Source organism: Salminus brasiliensis, chromosome 5 (genome assembly GCF_030463535.1).
Source record: "Salminus brasiliensis chromosome 5, fSalBra1.hap2, whole genome shotgun sequence".
Classification (NCBI taxonomy): Eukaryota; Metazoa; Chordata; class Actinopteri; order Characiformes; family Bryconidae; genus Salminus; species Salminus brasiliensis.
In genome coordinates, this window is record NC_132882.1 from 35,488,483 (window position 1) to 35,513,071 (window position 24,589).

The 24,589-nt window shown below is 39.0% G+C and overlaps 2 long non-coding RNA genes across 2 annotated transcripts; both read right to left on the reverse strand.

Annotated features, from left to right (window-relative positions):
• Window positions 1–836: 836 nt before the first annotated feature.
• On the reverse strand, window positions 837–7,310 carry LOC140555674 (uncharacterized). Its single transcript, XR_011979678.1, has 9 exons — window positions 6,634–7,310; window positions 5,478–5,542; window positions 4,602–4,680; window positions 4,330–4,489; window positions 3,025–3,054; window positions 2,716–2,781; window positions 2,578–2,622; window positions 2,445–2,498; window positions 837–2,355 (listed from the first exon to the last, which is right to left on the reverse strand). It is a non-coding gene; the product is annotated as an uncharacterized lncRNA (long non-coding RNA).
• Window positions 7,311–7,787: 477 nt separating this feature from the next.
• On the reverse strand, window positions 7,788–9,937 carry LOC140555675 (uncharacterized). The gene is made up of 3 exons (XR_011979679.1): window positions 9,833–9,937; window positions 8,988–9,051; window positions 7,788–7,841 (listed from the first exon to the last, which is right to left on the reverse strand). It is a non-coding gene; the product is annotated as an uncharacterized lncRNA (long non-coding RNA).
• Between the last annotated feature and the right edge of the window lie 14,652 nt (window positions 9,938–24,589).

Genomic DNA, 24,589 nt, shown 5'->3' on the forward strand with positions numbered 1-24,589 from the left:
TTTACCAAGTCCAACATGTGTGATCCTTTGATAGTTTTCCCTTTGAAATAAAAAAGCTTTCAATTGCCGATACTAATGTGTCGTTAAAGGAATGCGTCCTCTCAGTAGATTTAGAGCTATTTCACAGATGGCGAGTATGAGATCCTCAGGGGCGTTACATAATAAGCTTCCTTTCTCGAGGCGTAGCTTGATATAGAGCCCTTAACACGTGTAAATTTTGCTTGAGCCGAGCAGACCTCATTTCTCTTTTTTTTTTGTTTTTTTTTTCTTTTTTTCAGTACATACACTACCGGATTCTCCCAGGAAAACAGGCCAGCACACTAATCTGTAACTTGTCTCTAAGATTTTTAAAAAGAACCATGTAGTTGGTGTTTAAATGGATGGTTCTGCTGCTTCTCTTGAAAAAACTGATTTTGAACCAGGTACATAACGCTCGGATTTCTATGATAAGAAGGCTGAAGGCTTTTTCTACTTCCTCATTCTTGCTAGCCGTTTCCATTAAATCGCCACCAATAAATTAGTTTTGTGGGGTGGAAATAGTTCATTGTCACGCAGAGTCGGGTATTCCTTGAACAAACTGAACGTTTATGTTTTTCATCAGATCAGCATACATAGACTGCCAACACGTATAACACCAAACAATCTGATTGGGAATTTGACACGACATCCTTACAATTTTCAAGCAACATTTTGATGGAAAAAACATTTCTCGCTATTGCTAGGGCCGCACACGATGCAAGAAAAAGGAAGCTGGAGCCTAGTATCAAAGCATTTTTTACCGTCCATTTTTATTTATTTTTTTTGGACAAATGAAAAAACGTTTAAGACCAGTAAATAGAACACGTTTATCGTACACGACTCTGAAACCTTTTCATCTGGGCTTTTTTTTTTTTTTTTTTTTAAGTGAAAGCCTGTTTTATCTTTTATATCTTTTGTTTCCGTCTGTCATGTCAAGGTTCAGGTTTGTCCGTGGGTCGCCCCCTGGGTTCAGCGACCGATCTCACAGCTCCTTAATTACATCAAGCAAGTTCTGTTGCGCCTGACGAGCGCGGTTTATGTTATTCCCCGTTTTCTGGCACTGCCAGTAGTTTGTTTTGGTTCTAGTTCCCTTTTCAGTAGTCACATTTAAGCTTAGCTCCCTAGGTTCCACCAGCCTCAGCTGCTCAATAAAGCACTCTCACATCGAGCCATTCCCTGCGAGTGTTCATCCTGCCTAGTCACAACCTAGCCAGTCATGACACCGTCACAGGACATCACTACAATTTTACAGTTCAGCAGCTGTTCAAAACGCGCTACATCAGCCAGACTGACCGCATCATTTACAGATAATCCTGCATTGTGTTGCAATTGTGTCGCTAGTTGTTTGATTTCAAAATAATTTGTCAGGGTTCAATAATCGGGAAACGCATAAGGCAAAACACAGGTTATGTTTGTTTTGAAAAACATACAGGTGTTTCATCTTTTTCTGAACACTGTCCGAGTTGAACAAGTGTGATAGCTTATTACGATAGCTTATCCACCACGAGGAGCGTGTATGATTCCAATCACCAGCTGCAAAGTTTTGTCTGAGTCTAAGTATTTCAGATTTACTCTGAACAGCGTTTTTAATCATCTTCAGAACTGATTCTAAATCCACAACCCTGTTCCTTACCTGAACGGGGGATGAAACATTGAGTATTACCTAGAATTTTGACGTGAACGACGTCACGCGGGCCCACTTCCTCATTAGTGACACTGAGCATTTGATTTATGAGTTCTAGTAAATAATTATAGAACTCTGCAAAACTGTCAACATTTCCTAACGACGCAAAGTTTACCCACCTTCTAATTTCTGTGGTATTGAATCTTTCAAGACGATTGATAACGATATTTGAATCTATGCCAAATCCCATTTGATCATTTGTTTCATTATCGTGAACGGAGCTGTTTGACAAAATGTGTGATGCTTGACTAATGTTTTCCAGATTATCAATAATCTCAATAGACTTTCAATCAGATCAAAGAAAAAATCCTGAGGAGTTGTGTCATACGCTTTGTCGGGAGATTGTCGGGACATAATACAGGATCTATATGAGGATTGTGATCGCAGGGGTGCGCCAAAGATTCATTGAGTTGATTCACCGCTTCTAACAGGAAGGGGTTTATCGCGGTAACCGGATCTTGTTTGTTCAGTGCATTTTGCAATCTTGACAGACTTTGGTTTAGTTCATTGAAGACATTGTGTTTGAGTTAATGATGGAGCGTGATAACTGTGTAATTGGATCATGTTCCTGAGATAAAGATAAACTTTGATTAAGACTATTCACAGCTTCTAACAATCCAATGTTTCGTCCCGATATAAATTTTCGCCGGAATCTGAAACAATCAAATAAATTAAAATAATGACGCATCTATACATGTACAGGAGTAAATAGATCCTATTAAATTACTCAAAATCTACTCACTGAATGGATGGGTGTTGGAGAAGCGGTCTGCAGATCCTTCATCTATTTGAGGTCCTATTAAAGATATTAAATATGTAATTCGGTAAATAAATAAAACGTTTTCTGACTAAATAATGTGTTTAAAATCACTTACTCTGAGAAGTTGGTTGATACAATTGATAGGACTGATCGTCAAAATCTGAAAGCGAGGGATCGTGTAAATAAATATTACAAACAGATGTGAATGTGTTAGTAGAAATGTATTTACTTGAAATGAAATATATTTACTGACCGGATGGTGTGATAGATCTCCGATCACTACTTTCCTCTAGAAGATCACTCTCTTCAGATTTGTAACCTAAATAATTAATACAGTAAGTAAATGCATTCATTCTGAAAACTATCGGTTATCGGTTTCATAGGAAGAAAAAACATTGTTCAAAAATACAATCCACCAAGTAATTCAATTGAATATAGCAAAGATAACGTCTTCACAGTGTTCATACGATTCCTGATCTATAAATAAAATATACATTTTATATCACAAGGTTATATCACGCAGAATACTAATCATTATCATTTTAGTTAAAAAGTTACTTACTTGATATGTTTGACAGTGTTCTTCCGGAAGCTGATAAAAATCATAGAAAAAAAAAGAGGTTACAAACTACACGCATCTTAATTTATGTTTAAAATTACTTCATCATTCTTATTTGTAGATCACCAGGAAGCATGCGCTACATAAGACTTTCAAATATTACTTACATTACTTATGATCAAAAGTGTATTAAACCTTATGAAGATAAAAACATGTGTTGACTTCATTTCTAATGCTATACTTTTACCTATTTTCCAATAAATGTATCGTATGTAGTAGAAGACAAAGTTCTTATCTTGAGAGTATTCCATTTTTGCTAGGGATTTCTCCAAAAAGAGATGCTTTCAAAATGCTGGCTAGTTCTCTGTATAGCGGGTCCCGACTGATTTCCTGAGCGCCATCAGGCAAGAGATGGGAGGCACTCTCTGATAAAAACAAGCCTTTCCTACATGTTGGCAGGAAATAAGATCTACGGCCTGACGCTATTGGGAGAAAAGCTGCTCTACTGGATGTGCAGAGACTCGGTCGATGCGAAACACAACACACACACAAAAAAATTGACCTTGTGTAGCTACCGCCAAGTTAACAACTTAAAGCTACCCACAGCATAGTTCACATCTGTCCTTTTCTTTGACTTCCCATTCGGTCGTTTGAAAATCACAGCATTGCTGCCATTTCAGTTTTTCCTCAGTTAACCGCTGCCAGTTTACATTCAGTAGATATGTGAGTTGACGGATATGGCGGTTCACTGAACACAGCTTAAGATGTAACGGTAACCTTTTGTTTTTTCTGTTAAAAAAAAAGAAACCCACTGATCTGCAGCCCACTAGTTATTTTCTTTACTGACACAGGACTGGCCCAATCATATCATGAAACACCTCCTCCCTCCTCCTTCTTTGCACCGGTGTGTGGTGAAATGTAGGATGGACGTAACATTATCGGTTAAGGTCTTCTGAGATGGAGAGAAAACACAACGGAGGCGCAGAGAAACTGCGAGGAGAAAAAAAAAAAAAAACTTCAAGCTAACACTGCAAAATTTGTCAAAATTACAGATGTGTTTGCTACAGCAGGGCCTTCATCAGCACCCGTGGCTCATGACAGGGGTGGTTGTGGCTACAGTCTTACTATAATCTAACTCTAAAGGGGTCGTGTACCCAAGACTTTAGAGTACAGCTCAGCTACAGCTCTGTTTACAGAAGACACAAAGAACAGAGTCTCAGGTTAAGCTACTAAGAATAAGAGGAAGGTAGAAGAGACCATTGAGAAGGGATGGAGAGACAGTTTTGTGAGGCAGGCAGCAGTTCTTACCCTCTTTTCTGTGTCTGACGTCTCTTCCTCACTCCAAAGGCCATACCGCTCTCATACAGGGTCTGATAGCCAGCTTCAGTCATGCGACTCTCATCTCGCACTCGTAGAAACAGCATCCCCCTCTCAGCACAGTTGACAGTGACCTGCCTGATTAGCTCATCTAAGGGAAAGACAATGATTTGTGTAAGTGAGCAGTGTGTTCACATCGTATCTTATCAGGAGAATTCACCATTTATTTCAACATTTCTGCATGAGATGCAAAAGTATCTTACATTACACAGCAGCTCCCCAGTAAAGAGAGATTCAGTGATACATGCTGGATGTAATGATGTCAGAAATCAGAGCCCAGAACTGCAAAAAAAAATAAAATAAATAATAATAATAATAAAAATTAAAAAAAAGATAAGCTTGTAAGGTCCCATCTTCCATAAAAGACTGTGTTGATCACGGAAAGAAAGCTGTTGTACCATTATCAGTATTACATGTTCATAGAAGAAAAGATGTAGATGGTAACTGATCATTTCATAGCAGCTAAAACGGCTACATCTGCAGCATGCAGTCATTTTGATATGGGAGTGAGTAGCATCTGACTGTTCTAGCAGATCTTTTATTAACCAAAGCACTGGGAGTACAGCTCTCTGCGGACAGGACAGAGGCCTGTTTCACATATACACTGCACATCCTATTTATCTGGACAACTTTAAGCTTTATTTGTACTCTAGATCTATTTAGATTTTTACCAAATATCATCTTACTTTTTCCGTTTCTTAAGCCATTAGATTATTCTTTATTATCCTATTCCCTCAAATGTGTATGGTTATTTGGACTACAAGAAACATGTGATTAAACCATTAAACAGAAAACTTAAACATGTAACAATGTAAAAGTTTTAAGAGTCACTCTTTAGTTCACTCTTTACTCTTTTCTCTCTACACAAGTCCCTTTTCTTAAACCAGTAGCTTATTATTGATTCTAATCACTTTTGGAGAGAGCCTTAAACAATCCAGTTCAAGAAGGAGTTATTGAAAGACTTTGAATGTGTACCTGAGCTCCTTGGGATAAGCAAGATTCACTGCATATGTAAATTCAACAAGAATGGAGCAAGCCCTTGCAAAGTTACCCAGATCAGTCAGAGCTTTCACACCTACCACAAAACCAAAGCCTGCAGTACCCTGATGTTCCCGTCTTGATTTTGTAGATTTCCATCAGCATCCTGAAACAGCAAGAATATTGCAAACAGCAACAAGAAAATAAGTCGTTTAATCCACAAAACCTCCCCGGGCCTAAAGTTGCTCATTTCTGAGTTTGGAGATAATCTTAATAATGGCACGTATGTCAACTACATTTTTATATCTGTTTGGTTCAAGAGTAATTTACAAAGTAATTCCAACATAAAGGGCTCAGTCATAGCTGCCTCTGTTAGTAATACATTTCTTGGGTTAGCTGAAGGATAATGAAATCTGCCAGTTGGTCAATTCATGTAAAACACAGGACAGTGATTACACACAGAAAGAAAACTCATTATCTTGAATTGACTAGAAATAACAGCCAATTCATTAAAGCCCCTCCTTGTATTTAACCATTTGTTCATTTCATCATGAATATATAGGAGCACTTCGTAGTTCTACACTTACAGACTGTAGTACATCTGTTTCTCTGTCTACTTTCTCACCCTGTTCTTCAAAGGTCAGGACCCCCACAGAGCAGGTGGATCACCGTCAACACTCCAGTGACACTCTCATGGTAGTGGTGTGTTCGTGTGTGCTGTGTCTGATCTAAGTGGATCAGGCGTCCTGTGGGCACTGATGAAAGACGAGAAGAACACAAACTGTGTAGCAGCAGATGAGCGATCAGCTCTGACTTTACACCCACAAGGTGGAGAAGCAACACCAGTAAGAGTTTCTAATAGAGTGGACAGAGAGTGGACAGTTTTTAACAACTCCAGCAGCATGACCGTCTGATCCACATGTACCAGCACAACACACACACTACACACATTCACCCTGTCAGTGTGACTGCAGTGATCTACCCTCTGCATAACACAAGTGCTCTGTGGTGGTCCTGTGGGGTCCTGACCAATAAAGAACAGGGTAATAAAGTAGACAGAGGAAAAGATGTACTACATTCTGTAACTCTACAACTACTCAGTGCTCCTATACGGTACGTGGAGCTGATGAAATGGACAATGTAGAAACAAGAATTTGATGTTATGGCTGATAGGTGCTGACCTTCCCAAGACATACAAGATGAGCTAAGAAAAGAGAGACATGACTATTTTCCCTTTTTACATGAACATCAACTCACCTCTTACTCTTTTAAGAGCTGATCTGTCGATGCCCCGAGGTACACCATCAAGCACTGAATGACAACTGGTCATGTTAATGCAAGGATGGGTGAGAGCCTGAAATGATAATCCTTATTCTTCATCATCACATGCCATTGTTATTTTACAGTAAAAATCAAACACACAATAATAAAACTGTAAAATAAAAAAGTCTATCAAGGATCCCTGATGTGGTTCATGATCAATAATATTATTCACTTTCTTTCAGCTTGATCCTCAAAGGAGCTACATACACACCTATTTGGCTGGTGTCCCTCACACAGAAGGAATATGTATACACAAATTACCCAAATACAGATTCTAAAAATTTTAATAAACTCTGACAAGCTTCCAGATGCCCAACATTAACCGGTCAGCAACTAAGTTTTGTATGAACTATTTATGTCATACACATTTTGTTGAGAAAATGTCAAAGTAATAAAATAACTGTTGAATAGTTAACTAATAAGCAAATAATATTCCTGCAGTTCGGTCATTAAATCCCTGTAATAAGATTTGAACAAACTAAGAAATAATTGAAGGATACTTTGAGGAGGAGAGCTTGTAACTCCAACCCTAGAGCTCCACCCTTAGAACTGAAGAGAGCAAGAAGCTTTGGAGTAAATTCATTCAGCTTGGACATGAACTCTGATTCAAGGTGCTCTGTTGTGATTCTGCGAAACTCATCCTGGAGCTGAAAGACATACAATAGCATTAGAGCCTCAAATAGTAGAAATATTATTATTGTTCTTAGAATGTTTTTAACAGCAAGAAAATAAAATACTGCTCACTGTACAGCTTTATCAATATTTGCTCATTGTCTACAGTCTGGGTTGCTTTATTTGACTGTACAGCAGGTCATTATACTGATTTTTTTATTATCACAGAACTTCAATGTCTGTATTGACTGAAATATTGTTCCTATAAACTACATATCCAAGTTAAATAAGGATAAATAGTAAATGATTAAAAGTTAATAAGAATAATGCAATTAAGAAAACAGTGGAGAACATTTACATTTAAAAGCTAAATCTACAAACACACTAATGCAGTTGTGAGGCATTGACTAGGAATAGATCTGAACAACATGCAAGTCTAAGCAGCACTGCAGCTCACATGAGAGGCAGCTCCTCTATGCTGGTGTCTGGTGGAGGATTTCAGGTCTTTTGTCACTCCATGTCAGTGATTTCTTCAATATGGATGTTAAAACAGACACAGGAGCTTTAATATGTGGTTTGAACTTGATAGGCTTCGTTTCTTGGTACTATCTAGCTTGCTAAAATTCCTGGAAGACATTGCTAAGAGTTGTCCTGTTAGTAAATTGTCCTGTAGCCACTATATTGTACTGATGTGTTTAGAAAGCCAGTCAGAGCTACAGACAGAGATGTAGCGTCTCCTCCATCAGCTCAGTATAAACAGTAATGATAGCTGGACACTATATGGCTCTCCTCGCCCGCTAGCGCTACAAGACAGCTTATCTGAAGCCTATCGAACAGTCTCGTGTATAAAACGCTTGATTTCCTTATATAATGTTTTACAGATGATAGGTTTGCTGGAAATGGCTCACAGACACTGCTCCACTTTAGCCAGCTGGTGGGAGCAGCTAATGGAAACTAGCTAGTTGGTGTGGGAGCTAGCAATGGCTGCACCTCATACCTAAGAGAGGCTAGCGGGCTGCTGGAGGGAGTGAAGCCGAGTTTACCGACAGACTCCGAACCCACAGAATGGAGGGTTTTCTGAATCCACCTTCTCAGCCTCCTTCTCCCTTCACAGCAGCAGAGCCTCCAATATCCGCTGCTGTTACTGCCGACTCTCCAGAAAGTAACGACAGCCCTACATTATCCTGTAAGCAGAGGCAGGAATCTACGCGCTTACTAACAGAAATGCTGGAGGATTTAGGATCTCTCACAGCGCTGGGATTTTAACGGAGCGGAATATGAACGACAACACCTCTAAAACAGAGAGCAAGAAAGAAAGACTCAGCTCTGAGAGCAAGAAAGCTCTTGTGCTCCGTTTCCAGCTTCTTCAGGTGAGCAGGGATGGAGTTCCCCTAAAAAGGAGCTAAAGGAGCTGCTCTCTTAAACGGGCTTTACAGACGGTGAACAGCTCTGCTGTAGGACAGCTTTCCACACAGACATGAACAGGCTTTTTAATCTGAGCTGACTCACATTTCAGTCCATGACACGCTTCTAAGTTCTAAAGCTGAAGATCAGGAGAAACTCTTTGACTTTCCAGCACAGCAAAGTTACATTATTGGTGAAGTTGCAGTAAAACAACATAACAGACAGCTGCTCCAACAACTCCTTCATTCCCAACAAGAATTAAAAAGTCTGACCTTTGAGAAGTTGGAGGACAGCAGCTGCTAAAAGATGCGGTGTCTGGAGTCCATGAGGTGAAAGCTGCGGTGGGCAGAAGAGTCATTAAAAACAAAGACCCCCTAATGAGGGGAATCTAGCACTGCTCTGTATCCTTGCCCTTACCTTTAAAATATAGTCAGTTATACCTAGGGTTTCACAGATCATTTTATTAAAGCTAAACTGGGTAAAAAACAATTAATAAACTCATGAAATTAGTTGAATTCAGCTCAGTTTGATTTTAAACTACAGATATTCTTTTATTATGTGTTGGTAACTTTTAATGATTTAGTAAATATGAATGAAGCCCAGTGATGGTACTGAGTTCAGGTTGTGTTTTTAACTCTTTAATCTCACCTTCATAAACATTGCTCTGTTAATATGGAGCTCTGTTTCTGATGCTCTCTGAATGAATGCTAAAGCTGTGGATGTTTACTACTAAATAAAACAGCATGGAAAGACATTATGAACATCTGTGTGGAGATTTCTGAACACTTTAGTCACTGTAGGCTCCAGACTGGCCTGTTGCTGGAGTGCTACCTCTAACAGCACATGTTGGTACCTTTTGGAAAGGGTACACAGCTGTACCATAGTTTAAAGCTACATCTCAGCCTCTTAGGATGCCTAATATTACCTGAACTGGTACAAGAAACCTGGGCACAGCGCCAGCAACAAGCCTGTGCGCTGTATATAAAGATTTCAGTGTAAGAGGCAGCATTTACTGAATAAACCCAGTTCATTTCCTTTACCAGGTCTGTCTTCATTAAACTGCCTGAACTATATTTACAGGGTAAAACTCTGGCTTTACCTGAACTGATGATCTTACCTGGAAGAAGAAAACACAACTGTGAGGAAGAGCTCAACTTCTTCTTATTTCTTCATATTTAAAGTTTCCTCTCCGCTGCTATGGGTGGATTTCTGCAGCGGGGTTTAGCGCTTTAAGGTAGAAACGGTACAAAATGCAGGATTTACAGGATTAGAAATGCAGTATTCTTGATCAATGTAGAAAAGACCAAGAAACAAGTCGACAGCTGCTCTGGAGCTGAACGTGTTTATTTCTTTTCCACAACAACAATAAGCTGTTTACCACCTGATAGTGTAAAGAAAACAGCGAACAGCAGCAGAACATGCAGGTAACAGTGAGGTCTGTTAACAGATCCATTAAAAAGCTGAGCTCAGGTTCAGCCACATAACGCTTATTTAAGCAGCTCACCAACAGTAAAGACACCTGTAGCCGGTATTCCCATCCCAAACCTGCCAAGCAGGAGAAACGTGGAAGTGATGTGTACGTCTCCTCATTTCAGAAAGACAGAAATACACTGAATTTCTACCTTCTGTGTTTTCATTTCTAGAATACAGGGATGATCCAGCACTTCACCTTCAACCAGGACCTAATTCTGACCACAGCTGTAGTCCCTTAGACACCTGCTCACTTCATGGGACGAGTATCTGGACTGTATCCTGAGGAGATTTTAGACACATGCATTTACACTGTGTGGACAAATGTGTCTCCGGTTAGTCCGACTGAACTCCGATCTCTGTGTGGGACAGAATCTGCAGAGTCTCTCAGTGAGCAGCAGTTATTACTGGTGTTGGGGTTGTCCTGGTGTGACCCCGCTGTCTCGCTCCCACAATAAAGAGACTGCAGGACAAGTTGTGAGCTTTTACTGGAGTCACATCTAAATCAAGTAAAATGAGAGAGATAACAGCAGCTCCTCAGTCCTGTCCTCCTCCACTCTAACAGCTACAGGACACCAGAGAAACCCCATCAGTCCCACACAGTGTTTAGAGCGCATGCTGCACAGTGCTAGCACAGCTAGCTGTAGCTGGAAGAGAGTACAGCTGCTAATTAGCAGCATTTTTAGAAACACAGACGAAGCAGAACCAGTAAAAACAAGAGATACACAGACTGTGTTCCTCCAATGTAATGGTCAGTACATGAAGTTACGATAACTAAGCCCAGAAATACTTCAATAGAATGGAGAAAACGGCTGAACCCACCAGATTCTTTCAGTGGTGAAACCGGACTGAACTGGACATGGTAGGAGGCGGATTGGTGAAATGCGCAATACTCCCTCTGAGCAGGAGGTGTCGCTGTTCACCCACAGAAACATACGTTCACTCCTATTTTCTTTAAGAGCTCATTTTGGTGAATTCTACTACAATAATTTATATCTAATAATAATTTATAATAATTTAATTATATTTATAATTTATAATAATTAAATAATAAAATCTGCCTCATCTTCAGATCCCAATGGTTACAGGTATGGATTGGCTGAATAAAACCTGATTGACAGCAAAACTGGACTAACTGATTGGCTGCAGCCGAAAGTGATTGACAGTTGCCCCGCCCACTGGTTCTTCCTACTTGGTCTCCAGTGTTCTTCGCGATTGTTACGTCACCGCTGACGTCACATATATAAAGGCGCAGTCCTCCCTCTCCGACTCAGTTAGGATTCAGCAGTGACGTGACGTGACGCTCTACAGCAAACTCTGTTAGAACCAGAGACAGTGGTTCTACACCTACTTATCTAGAACCACTCCAGTTAAGGAGTACAGACAGTGGTTCTACAACTGCTTCTTCGTACACAGGAGAAGGTAAGAACCATTTATTGATTACTGATCAGAGTGGGAGTGTGTAGTGAGAGCAGTAGAGCAGGAGAGGGAGTGTGTAGTGAGAGCGGTAAGAGCAGGAGAGGGAGTGTGTAGTGAGAGCAGTAGAGCAGGAGAGGGAGTGTGTAGTGAGAGCAGTAGAGCAGGAGAGGGAGTGTGTAGTGAGAGCGGTAGAGCAGGAGAGCAGGTGAGGGAGTGTGTAGTGAGAGCAGGAGAGGGAGTGTGTAGTGAGAGTAGTAGAGCAGGAGAGGGAGTGTGTAGTGAGAGCGGTAGAGCAGGTGAGGGAGGGTGTAGTGAGAGCAGGTGAGGGAGGGTGTAGTGAGAGCAGGAGAGGGAGGGTGTAGTGAGAGCGGTAGAGCAGGAGAGGGAGAGTGTAGTGAGCAGTAGAGCAGGAGAGGTAGAGTGTAGTGGGCAGGAGAGGGAGTGTGTAGTGAGAGCGGTAGAGCAGGAGAGGGAGTGTGTAGTGAGAGCGGTAGAGCAGGAGAGGGAGGGTGTAGTGAGAGCGGTAGAGCAGGAGAGCAGGAGAGGGAGGGTGTAGTGAGAACAGGAGAGCAGGAGAGGGAGAGTGTAGTGAGAGCGGTAGAGCAGGAGAGGGAGAATTAATCTAACATTTAGTTTATCTTCCATCTACAGGGACAACATGGAAACAGACCAAGTCCTGAGAGGTTTGGGCTTCGAGGTAGTCGACCACATTGGTGAAGGAACCTTTGGCAAGGTGAAGCTGGCCACATCCAACAATTACCCGAACCAAGTGGCTATTAAAATAATAGACAAGACGAGCACAGACAACAGCCCTGATTTCCTGCACCGGGAGGTGGACATTCTGAGAGTAGTGAAGCACCCTCATATTGTTCATGTCCATGAAATCTTGGAACGAGACGGGAAGGTGTTCATCGTGATGGAGCCTGCAGCAACGGATCTCAAGGCTAAGATCCGGAAGCTCCACCACATCCCCATCGACCAGGCCAAAACATGGTTCTCCCAGCTCCTCAGTGCCATGGTCTATCTGCACCAGCAGGACATTGTCCACCGAGACCTCAAGTGTGCAAATGTGCTGCTGACCGCTGATGACCAGGTCAAACTGACTGACTTTGGTATTGGACGCTTTTATAGAAGCTTTGATGATCTAAGTCAGTCGTTTTCCTGCACTCCCTCTTATGCTGCACCTGAGGTGCTCATGGATCGTCCTTATGATCCTAAAAAGAGTGATGTGTGGAGTCTGGGTGTAATACTTTTTGTCATGGTCACCGGGACCCTGCCCTTCCAAGCCTCCAATATGATGAATCTCCCCCGTCTCCAGCGTAAGGCCTTAGTGTATCCAGATGAGGTCACAGTGGAGGAGCCCTGCTGCACCTTCATCTCCTATCTGCTGCAGTTCGATCCTGACACTAGGCCTTCAATGACCGAGGTGGCACGTCACCCTTGGCTGCAGTCGAGGTAAGGACCATAATTAACCCACTGTGCTGGAACTGGAGTATCCAGTCCCAGGTTTTATATACAGACTTTGAACTGATTCAATCTTAAAATGGAAATAAGAATCAGTTCTGTATCATAACAGCATTTTAACTTTCCCATATATCTGATTTAATGCACAGATATAAAGAATAACAGGTCTTAGCAGTGCTATAAGGATTAAGATCAAAACATAGTCAGGATTAAATAAACTGTTAATTCCAAAAGGACTACACACGGGAAAGGGGTCCTCACAACATTCTTAACCTTCTAACTTTAATCTCTATCTTCCATTTACAGGGAAACTATGCAAACTCACAGAGCCCTGAAATATCTGGGCTTCAAGGTGCTGGATGACCTCGGTGAGGGAAGATTCAGCAAGGTTATACTGGCCACATCCAAGAAGTACTCCAACCAAGTGGCTATAAAAATACTGGACATGATGGCCGAGACAGATAAGGATTTTAAATTCCTGCCTCGGGAACTTGACATTCTAAGAGCAGTGAACCACTCTCACATTGTTCACCTCCATGACATTTCAATGCACCATGGACAGGTGTTCATCGTCATGGAGGCTGCTGCAACAGATCTCCTGAGGAAGATCAGGGAGCTCCACCATGTACCCATCAGCCGGGCCAAAACGTGGTTCTCCCAGCTCCTCAGTGCCATGGTCTATCTTCACCAGCAGGACATTGTCCATCGAGACCTCACATGTTCGAATGTGCTGCTGACTGCTGATGACCAGGTCAAACTGGCGGACTTTGGTTTTGGACGCTTTTATAGAAGCTCTGATGACCTAAGTCAGACGTTCTGTTGCTCTCCTCCTTACGCTGCACCTGAAGTGCTTATGGATGTTCCTTATGATCCAAAGAAGAGCGATGTGTGGAGCCTGGGTGTGATTCTTTATGTCATGGTCACTGGAGACCTGCCCTTCAAGAACTCCACTGACAAGAATCTCCCCCGTCTCCAGCGTAAGGCCTTAGTCTATCCAGAAAAGAGCACAGTGGAGGAGCCCTGCCGCACCTTCATCTCTTATCTGCTACAGTTTGATCCTCACACTCGACCTTCAGTAACAGAGGTGGCACAGCACCAATGGCTGCAGTCGAGGTAAGAACCATAATTAACCCTTTGTACTGGAGGTGGAGTATCTACTTCCAGGTTTTCCTATGTGTGTGTGTGTATGTGTGTGTATATATATATATATATATATATATATATATATATATATATATATATATATAAAAATAAATATAAATGAACAGGGGGTCTGTTTCCCAAAGCAGCATTTCTCAGCTACTAGATAACTTTTGCCCAATGGTGAGGATGGGAATGTCCCTCAGCTCTTCTCCTATTGGACAGGCTGGACTCCAGGCTGAAGTTCACTGTCTGAACTGAGAGTCCTGCTCTGTGAAACACCCCCAGATTGGTCAGTTATTTGTTCCTTTGCTAAATTTCTCTTGTATCTTCGTCAACAGTGAAACTGAAGGCTCATCACTGGCTAAGGCTGAAAGCTCTCTGGGACACAATGTGTTTGGTGGTGAAACTGCATACTGTAAGGGCTGCACTAAATCTGAGCAGGACAGGATGAAGCGTTTGGAGAAAACCAGCCGGTATGTTTGATTTATTTGTTATTTCCACTGTTTCTGAATTGATTTACTAAGTGCTTTATTTGTCCTGTTGTATCTTGGCTTTTTGTTTTTTTTAGATAGGTAACATACAGTATCAGTTCATTACCAATAAGTAAATAATCAAAGATGACTTATGTTTCTCATCTGTTCTGTATGATCTCCAGAGTCATAGGCAGGTTCCTTGTGGTGACGGTCGATGATCAGCTTGAGGGAAACAGCAGAGCTTATTCCGATCGAGACGTGAACCCACTCCAGTCCACAGAGCAAGAGTCTCACTCTCCCCCTTTGAGCAGAGAGGCAGAGGTGCTCTCCTGTCGAGACTTCAACTGTGAGTCTCTAAAGCCTGAGCGGGAAGACGAGAGCAGTAGAACTGGTGCAGGTTCAACTTGCAGAAGCGTAGAGGTTGTGGAGGAGGAGGACGGCTGCTCCAGCTGTAGTCCATTTGGTGCTGCAGTTAAAAGGGCAGCTAAGGCTTATGTTGTAGCACCAGTTCTCAGAGCCTCCCGGAAACTTCGAAGGAGGGTGAAGAAGTTTTTCAGGATGGACTCTGTGGTGCACAAAGCCTCCTCTTCTTCCCAGCAGGATGCTCCTCATTCTGCTTCCTCTGCAGAAGCTTCTGCCTCTTCGTGTTTCCAGCAGGCTTGTGAGGATGTGCTCTGTGGGCCGGTGGTGGAGGCTGAAGCTGTTCTCCCACAGTCCACCGTAAGACAGAGATCCGGGAGGCTGAAGTTCCCCAAGTTTAAGGTATGTGAGTCGAGTGGTGAGAGGTCTTGACCGCCCCAGATTTTATACTGTAAAATCACTTTAAATATTTGTCAGAAATATTTATTCAGTGTTTAATCTTTGTGATTTTGTCCCTCCAACAGTTCCTGAAGAAGTCGACAAGGGTACATCCTTTGTAGCCCTCTTACACGGCTCCAGGTGACAAAGACATACTGGCTGTTTCATTTTTAGGGGAAATTCCTGCTCCATGGGTTTGTGGTCGAGTAGGAACCTGTGCTCCCACAGCCCACAGTGATGCAGGATACCAGGAGACTGAAGTTCCCCAAGTTTAAGGTATGTGAGTCGAGTGGTGAGAGATCTTAACAGCCCCAGATTTTATACTGTAAAAACTTCATATTTGTCAGAAATGTTTTAGTTGTTTAATCTTGTTCATTTTGCCCCTTCAACAGATCCTGATGAAGTCGAGCAGGGTACATCCTTTGTAGCCCTTTAGCACGACTCCAGGTTATGACGATGTACTGACCGGACTCAATTCTGAAGGATAAGTCCCGCTCCGTGGGACGGTGGTTGAGCTAGAACCTGTGCTCCCACAGCCCACTGTGATGCAGGAAACAAGGAGGCCGAGGCTCCACTTCAGATGATCTAGACTGAGATTCAACTTTAAGGTGTGTGAATATTCTCCTCATAACGCTCTGTTCTTAGCTGTGACACTTGTAATAGCGCCACCTTCAGCTGAATTGTTAATATTTTGTTATATTCTCTGTTGTTCAGGCTGAGCTAAGATCTAAAGAGAAGTATTCGTCTCAGGTGATCCCAAATGTTCTGCTCCATGGAGCGGTAACCGAGCTACAACCTGTGCTCCCACAGTAATGCAGGAAACCAGGAAACAGAGGCTTCAGCTCCGCTTTAGATTCTCCAACCTGAGATTCAGTTCAGGTATTTAATATTTTCCAAGTCATTTGAAATGTTGTAGATATTCTGTCATGTTGTCTCATGGAGCCTGGAGGGGCGGAGCATGGAGGAGCGGAGCAGCGGGGCCTGGAGCAGAGCCTGGAGGAGCGATACAGACTCTGTTAAACTAAAGAATTTCTAAAAAAAAAAAAAACATTATATAATAATAATAATACTAATAATTATAATAATAATTCCATAATCAAAAAAAAACTTTTAATTTAAACTTTTAATAAAATCAAATAAAAAAAATCAAGGATGTTTTTCCAGAATGTTTTTATTCTCCTTTCAGGCTGAAAAACTATTTTGATTTATTTTAAATCTAAACTTTTATTAGGGAGTTTTGTGTCCACTCAGGTGGTCAGTGTTGAGCTACAAGTAATACATATTAAAAACTAATGAAGGAAAATGAAAACTTTTAACACTGTAGAAGAAATCCTGTGTAATGTTTAGTGGTGTAAACAGTCAGAGCAGGCCAAGCACCTCCAGCAAAGAGGAGGGCGAGCTGTTTCTTAGCCTTCGTGGACAGAAGCTCTGTTTTTTACAACCATGTTTAAACAAGACCTGAAAGAAAAGATCAGCCAGAATGTTCTTAAATGTTCTACAAAACACATCAATACAGTGTTTAATCTGCCTTTTCTGTCAAGCTGAACAAATGTGTTTAGGCCAGTCCAGCAACCGCTGTTCATTAAATAGAGCACAGTTAGTCTTGAACACAGCGGCAGGTCTCATCTATTTGCTGTTGATCAAAAGGTAACGGCAGCCAGGTGGCAGAACCCAACAGAAAAGGCTCCACACTTCCCAAATATATATTTACCAGACATCTCATCCATCCATCCTGACACTTCTCATGGTTGTGTTCTTTATACTGTTCTAAGTGGAGAGAGAATGCTTCTGGTCTTCCTCAGCCCACATCACTCACGTTATTCTTCTCCTTCTCCATTTTGTAGAAAAACAGAGAAGAACGTTTATTATGGAACACTTAATGTCAAGAATCAAAACAAGGAGCAGAACATGCCCAATAAGGGCACTAACAGCAGAATAGTGCTTTGGCTATTTGCTTTAACAAGTGTCTGGTTATGGACCTGTCTAGTCTGGGACCTTGGGATGGGAGGTACAGAGATGTGTGTGAAGAGCATTTAATTGATCTGTGATTGAATCACTACTTTACAGATACACTCCGTTCATCACATCATCCACCCACATGAATGAAATGATTATTATGAGCCACTGCAGCATCTTCATCTGTAAACCCTTGAGTAGATTTCATCACTGATCCCCTGAGAAAATGTTGCTGTTCTCCAAAACTGAAACTCATCAGTAAAGTGTTCAGATCTGAATGTGGTACAGTGTGTTTATTAATATGCTAAGATCTAGTAGAGAACAGATTTGATCGTTTGCAGATTATCTGAAGCTTGAAGGCTTTCATTTCTTTGGGAAAATGATTTCTTCCAGCAGGTTCTGAAAAAGGAGAAGAACGGTTCCATTTCAGTTTTAAAAGAAGTCTAGAGATGTACTTGCTGCTAACTCCACAGGATGGCTGCTGCACGTATCCTGTGTTGCCTGTATTCGTTTGGTGCGGCGGTTGTACACGTCCTCTGAGTTTTTTTAACTCTTTTGAGTTAGTCACATTTCTAACATGCAATCAAATCAAGTCACAGTCAACAAACCCCCCTCGCCAGTTCAGGTATCTGATGTGTTTTATCTGAAGCACACCTGATGCAGCTAACTAAGCCATTTGATTTAGAAATGTGCAGGGTTATGAAGGATTCTGTTCAGGGGGGTTAATCCTCTGACACATTGCACATTGGCCAGTACGTCACAGGCCTGAGCACATAGGCCATTTCCAACACAGCCAATTGTTTAAGAGAACGCATGGCCAAACAGCAAGTATATCTCGAGCCTAAAACAGCAGATAAGCCGACAGATTTTCATGGCTGTACCTTCAGTTGCTTGTTGGAGCTTTTGAGGAACTGGATGTCTTCTGTGTGCTTCTTCTCATCAGCCTGTCGCCAATCTCTGTTTATAAATTCCTATTAACTATATGTATTAAAACACAGAATTTAAAAACAGAATTGTGAAGCCTGCCATGAATGTACTTGATTATGAATGAACCATTTGTCAAGTATGTTGTAAGAAAACTCTAGGTACACCTCTTTGTCCATTTAGTCAGCTTTGCTTATCATATAGGAGAACTTTGTAGTTCTAGAGTTACAGACTGTAGTCCTCCTGTTTGTCTGCATACTTTATTACGTAAAGTATCCTGTATGATTAGTGTGAGCTGAAAACATGGAAAATGGGTTCAGAAACAAGTGCAGCTAATAACATTTAATGGCCAGTGAATGGTAAACGGTGCCCATTACTTCTGGGATGAGCTGGGGAAACTTTAAGCTTTCAGTTGGGGATGAGGTTGGGTGATGATCATCCAATATTCTGACCTCACCAATGCCCTTGTTGCTAAATGCAATCAAATCTTTACAGTGATGCTTCCAAATTTAAGATTCTGAAATCTCAAATAAAATATATTATAAATATAGATCATAACATATACAGACCTGTTTACAATGTAAATCTCTTTCAAATATCGGTCTTTATCCTTGTAAAGATTATAGCAAAAAAGTAGTAATAGCAGCACTTTATTATATTAAAAATATTATATTATATTTCATCTTAATGTTTTACCTCTAGATTTCAAACTGCAATTCATACCTATTTATTTCTACTTTTATTATTATTATTATTAGTAGTAGTAGTAGGAGGAGGAGGAAGAGGATTAACAATGGACTTACAATAATAAACAATAATACACACAAACTCAAGAGAAGGAGAGAGGTGAAGAGCTAAAAAGTGGAGCTAAAATGAGATGATTAAACAGTGAAGCAGAAAAAACCCGCTTTAAAAACTACAGAGCTGTAAATCAGAACTTCTACTCCCACTGTCTCCCACTGCTCCCTTTACCTTCACTAAATAAGTCCTGCTTCAGACCGGAAATTCAGCTCCACTTGCTGGAGCTTCATCTCCATCTGCTGGAAGCTGATCAGTTCATAGACCACCTGGAGAAGATCGTTCCAGAAAAATGACTTTTTAATCTTACATTTATCTCAGCAGTGTTAATATTAAAAATATCTCAGCAGTGTTAATATGAATATTACCTCAGCAGTATTCATATTAAATTTACCTCAGCAGTGTTAATATTAATATTACCTCAGCAGTGTTAATATTAAATTTACCTCAGCAGTGTTCATATTAAATTTACCTCAGCAGTGTTCATATTAAATTTATCTCAGCAGTGCTTTGTCAGGTCCACAGTCTTCAAGGTCCAGGACTTTTATGTTGACAGTCATTTATGACCACCAAGTCAGAGACACAGTCCCGTGCCCTTACATACTGTGGTCGGTTGGTGAGGTAGTCCAGTATCCAGTTTGACAGGTGACTGTCCACTCCACAATGTCCCAACTTGTCCTTTAGGAGCCCTGGCTGTATGGCGTTAAAAGCACTGGAGAAATCAAAGAAGGTGAACCTCACAGTGCTGCCGGGCTTCTCCAGGTGAGAAAGAGCTCTGTGTAGAAGATAGATGACCGCATCATCCACCCCGACACCAGGCTGGTAGGCAAACTGAAACAGGTCCAGCTTCCCAGTTTCAGGCTCATGTTGAACATATGCTCAACTACCCTGCACAGCTGGTCTGCGCAGTGTTAATATTAAATTTATCTGAGCAGTGACCATAACTTTATCTCAGCGGTGTTAATCCTAAATTTATCTCAGCAGTGTAAATAAGAAATGGATCTCAGCTTTTTTAATAATAAATTTATCTCAGAAGAGTTAATATTACAATTATCTCACCAGTGCTGATCTTAAATGTACCTTAGCGGTGCTATTCTTAAATCTTTCTTAGCAGAGCTAATCTTAAATTTATCTCAGCAGTGCTAATCATAAATTTATCTCAGAAATGTTAGTATTACATTTATTTAAGCATTGTTTATATTACATTTTTCTCAGCAGTGATAATCCTAAATTTATCTCAGCAGTGTTAATATTAAAATAATCTCAGCAGTGTTGATCAGAAATTTACCTCAGCAGTGATAATCCAAAATTTATCTCAGCAGTGTTAATATTAAAATAATCTCAGCAGTGTTGATCAGAAATTTACCTCAGCAGTGATAATCCTAAATTTATCTCAGCAGTGTTAATATTAAAATAATCTCAGCAGTGTTAAATTTAATATTATCTCAGCAGTGTTAGAAATAAATTTACCTCAGCAGTGTTAATCCTAAATCTTTCTCAGCAGTGTAAATAAGAAATGTATCTCAGCATTGTTAATAATAAATTTATCTCACCAGTGTTTATCATAAATTTCTCTGAAGAGTTAATATTACAATTATCTCACCAGTGCTGATCTTAAATGTACCATAGCGGTGCTTTTTTTAAATCTTTCTTAGCAGAGCTAATCCTAAATTTATTTCAGCAGTGCTAATCATTATATCTCAGAAGTTAATCTTAGATTTATCTCAGCAATGTTAGTATTACATTTATTTAAGCATTGTTTATATTACATTTTTCTCAGCAGTGATAATCCTAAATGTATCTCAGCAGTGTTGATCAGAAATTTACCTCAGCAGTGCTAATCTGAAATATATCTCAGCAGTGTTAATCCTAAACTTATCTCAGCAGTGTTAATATTAAAATAATCTCAGCAGTGTTGATCAGAAATTTACCTCAGCAGTGCTAATCTGAAATTTCTCAGCAGTGTTAATCCTAAATTTATCTCAGCAGTGTTAATATTAAAATAATCTCAGCAGTGTTAATATTAAAATAATCTCAGCAGTGTTATTCAGAAATTTACCTCAGCAGTGCCAATCTGAAATTTACCTTAGCAGTGTTAATCCTAAATTTATCTCAGCAGTGTTAATATTAAAATAATCTCAGCAGTGTTATTCAGAAATTTACCTCAGCAGTGTTATTCAGAAATTTACCTCAGCAGTGTTGATCCTAAATTTATCTTAGCAGTGTTGATCTTAAATTTATCTCAGCAGCATTAATATTTAAATTATCTCAGCAGCGTTAATATTAAAATAATCTCAGCAGTGCTAATCCTAAATTTATCTCAGCATTGTTAATAATAAATTTATCTCAGCAGTGCTTATCACAAATTTATCTCAGAAGAGTTAATATTACAATTATCTCACCAGTGCTGATCTTAAATGTACCTTAGCGGTATTAATCTTACATATATTTAAGCAGTATTAATATGAAATTTATCTGAGCAGTGTTAATATTAAATTTATCCCAGCAATGCTAATCATAATTTTATCTCAATAGTGTTTAAATGTATCTCAGCAGTGTTAATATTAAATTTATTTCAGAAGTGTTCATATTAAATTCATCTAAGCAGTGCTAATCAGAAATTCACCTCAGCAGTGTTAATATTACAATTATCTCAGCAGAGTTAATAATTTTATCTCAGCAATGTTAATATTACATTTATTTAAGCAGTGTTGATCTCAAATTAATCTCAGCAGTGTTGATATTAAATTCATCTGAGCAGTGATCATAACTTTCTCAGCAGTGCTAATCATAAATGTATCTTAGCAGTGCTTATCCTAAATTTCTCAGCAGTGTTAATCTGACATTTTTCAGTGTTAATTTTATCTCAGCAATGCTAATCATCTCAATAGTGTTAAATAAAAATAAATGTATCTTAGCAGTGTTAATATTACATTCATCTCAGCAGTGCTAATCAGAAATTCACCTCAGCAGAGCTAATCTTAATTTCATCTCAGCAATAAAAATATGACCTTTATTTAAGCAGTGTTAATATTAAATTTATCTCAGCAGTGATCATAAATTCTTCTGAGCAGTGATCATAAAATTATCTTAGCAGTGCTAATCATATGTTTACCTCAGCAGTGCTAATCTTAAATTTATCTCAGAAGTTAATCTTAATTTATCTAAGCAATGTTAATATTACATTTATTTATTAAGTGTTATTATTGAATTTATCTCAGAAGTGATAATCATAACTTTATCTCAATAGTGTTAATAAATGTATCTCAGCAGTGCTAATCATACATTTATCTCAGAAGAGTTAATATTACAATTATCATACCAGTGCTAATCTTAAATGTACCTTAGCGGTATTAATCTTACATTTATTTAAGCAGTGTTCATCTTAAATTCATCTCAGCAGTGCTAATCTTAAATGTATCTCTGCAGTGTTAATATTAAATTTATCTCAGCAGTGCTAATCAGAAATTCACCTCAGCAGAGCTAATCTTAATTTTATCTCAGCAATGTTAATGACATTTATTTAAGCAGTGTTAATAATAAATTGATCTCAGCAGTGCTAATATAAAATTTACCTTAGCGGTATTAATCATAAATTTATCTCAGCAGTGTTAATATTAAACTGATCTCAGCAGTATTAATATAAAATTAATCTGAGCAGTGATCATAACTTTATCTCAGCAGTGCTAATAATAAATTTATCTAAGCAGTGTTAATATTAATTTCATCTCAGCAGTGCTAATCAGAAATTCACCTCAGCAGAGCTAATCTTAAATTTATTTAAGCAATGTCAATATGACATTTATTTAAGCAGTGTTAATATTTAATTTATCTCAGCAGTGTTCATAATTTTATCTCAGCAGTGTTAATATTAAATTAATCTAAGCAGTGTTAATATTAAATTCATCTGAGCAGTAATCATAACTTTATCTCAGCAGTGCTAATCTTAAATTTATCTCAGCAGTGCTAATCTTAAATTTATCTCAGCAGTGTTAATTAAATGTACCTCAGCAGTGTTAATCTTAAATTTATCTCAGCAGTGTTAATTAAATTTATCTCAGCAGTGTTAATATAAAATGTATCTCAAAAGTGTTAAGATTAAATTTCTCAGCAGTGCTAATAAAAAATTTATCTCTGCAGTGTTAATTTCTCAGCAGTGCTACTCATAAATTTATCTCATCAGTGTTGATATTAAATTTATATCAGCAGTGTTAATATTAAATTTTTTTCACCGGTGCTAATCTTAAATGTACCTTAGCGGTATTCATTTTACTTTTATCTCAGCAGCGTTAATATTAAATTGATCTCAGCAATGCAAATACTAAATTAATCTCAGCAGTGCTAATCATAAATTTATCTCGGTAGTGTTGATATTAAATTTACATTAGCAGTGTTAATATTAATTTTTTTTCACCAGTGCTAATCTTAAATTTACTTTAGCGGTATTAATTTTACTTTTATCTCAGCAGTGTTAATATCAAGTTGATCTCATCAGTGCAAATACTAAATTAATCGCAGCAGTGCTAATCATAAATTTATCTCAGCAGTATTAATATAAAATTCATCTGAGCAGTGATAACTTTATCTCAGCAGTGCTAATTATAAAAGTATCCCAGCAGTGCTAATCATAAATTTCTCAGCAGTGTTAATAATTTCTCAGCAGTGCTACTCATAAATTTATCTCATCAGTGTTGATATTAAATTGATATCAGCAGTGTTAATATTAAATTTTTTTCACCAGTGCGAATATTAAATTTGTCTCTGCAGTGTTAATTATAAATGTATCTCAGCAGTGCGAATATTAAATTTATTTCAGAAGTGTTAATAATACATTTACCACAGTAGTGTTAATTATACATTTACCACAGCGGTGTTAATCTTGCATTTCTCAGCAGTGCTAATCTTTAATTTATGATTAGCACTGCTGAGATTAGTTTATTATTAATGCTGCTGAGATAAATTTATCTCTGCAGTGTTACTTTTAAATGTATCTCAACAGTGTTAATATTAAATTAATCTCATCAGTGATGATCCTAAATTTACCTCAGCAGTGTTAATACTACATTTATTTAAGCATGTTATTATTAAATTTATCTCAGCAGTGCTAATCATACTTTTATCTCAGCAGTGCTAATCATAAATTTATCTCAAAAGTGTTAATCATAAATTTATCTCAAAAGTGTTAATACATTTATCTCAGCAGTGCTAATCATAAATTTATCTCAGCAGTGTTAATAGTACATTTATTTAAGCAGTGTTAATTTTAAAATTCTCATCAGTGATAATCCTAAATTTATCTCAGCAGTGCTAATCTGAAATGCATCTCCGCAGTGTTAATCTTAAATTTACCTCAGCAGTGTTAATACTACATTTATTTAAGCAGTGTTATTATTAAATTTATCTCAGCAGTGATAATCATAACTTTATCT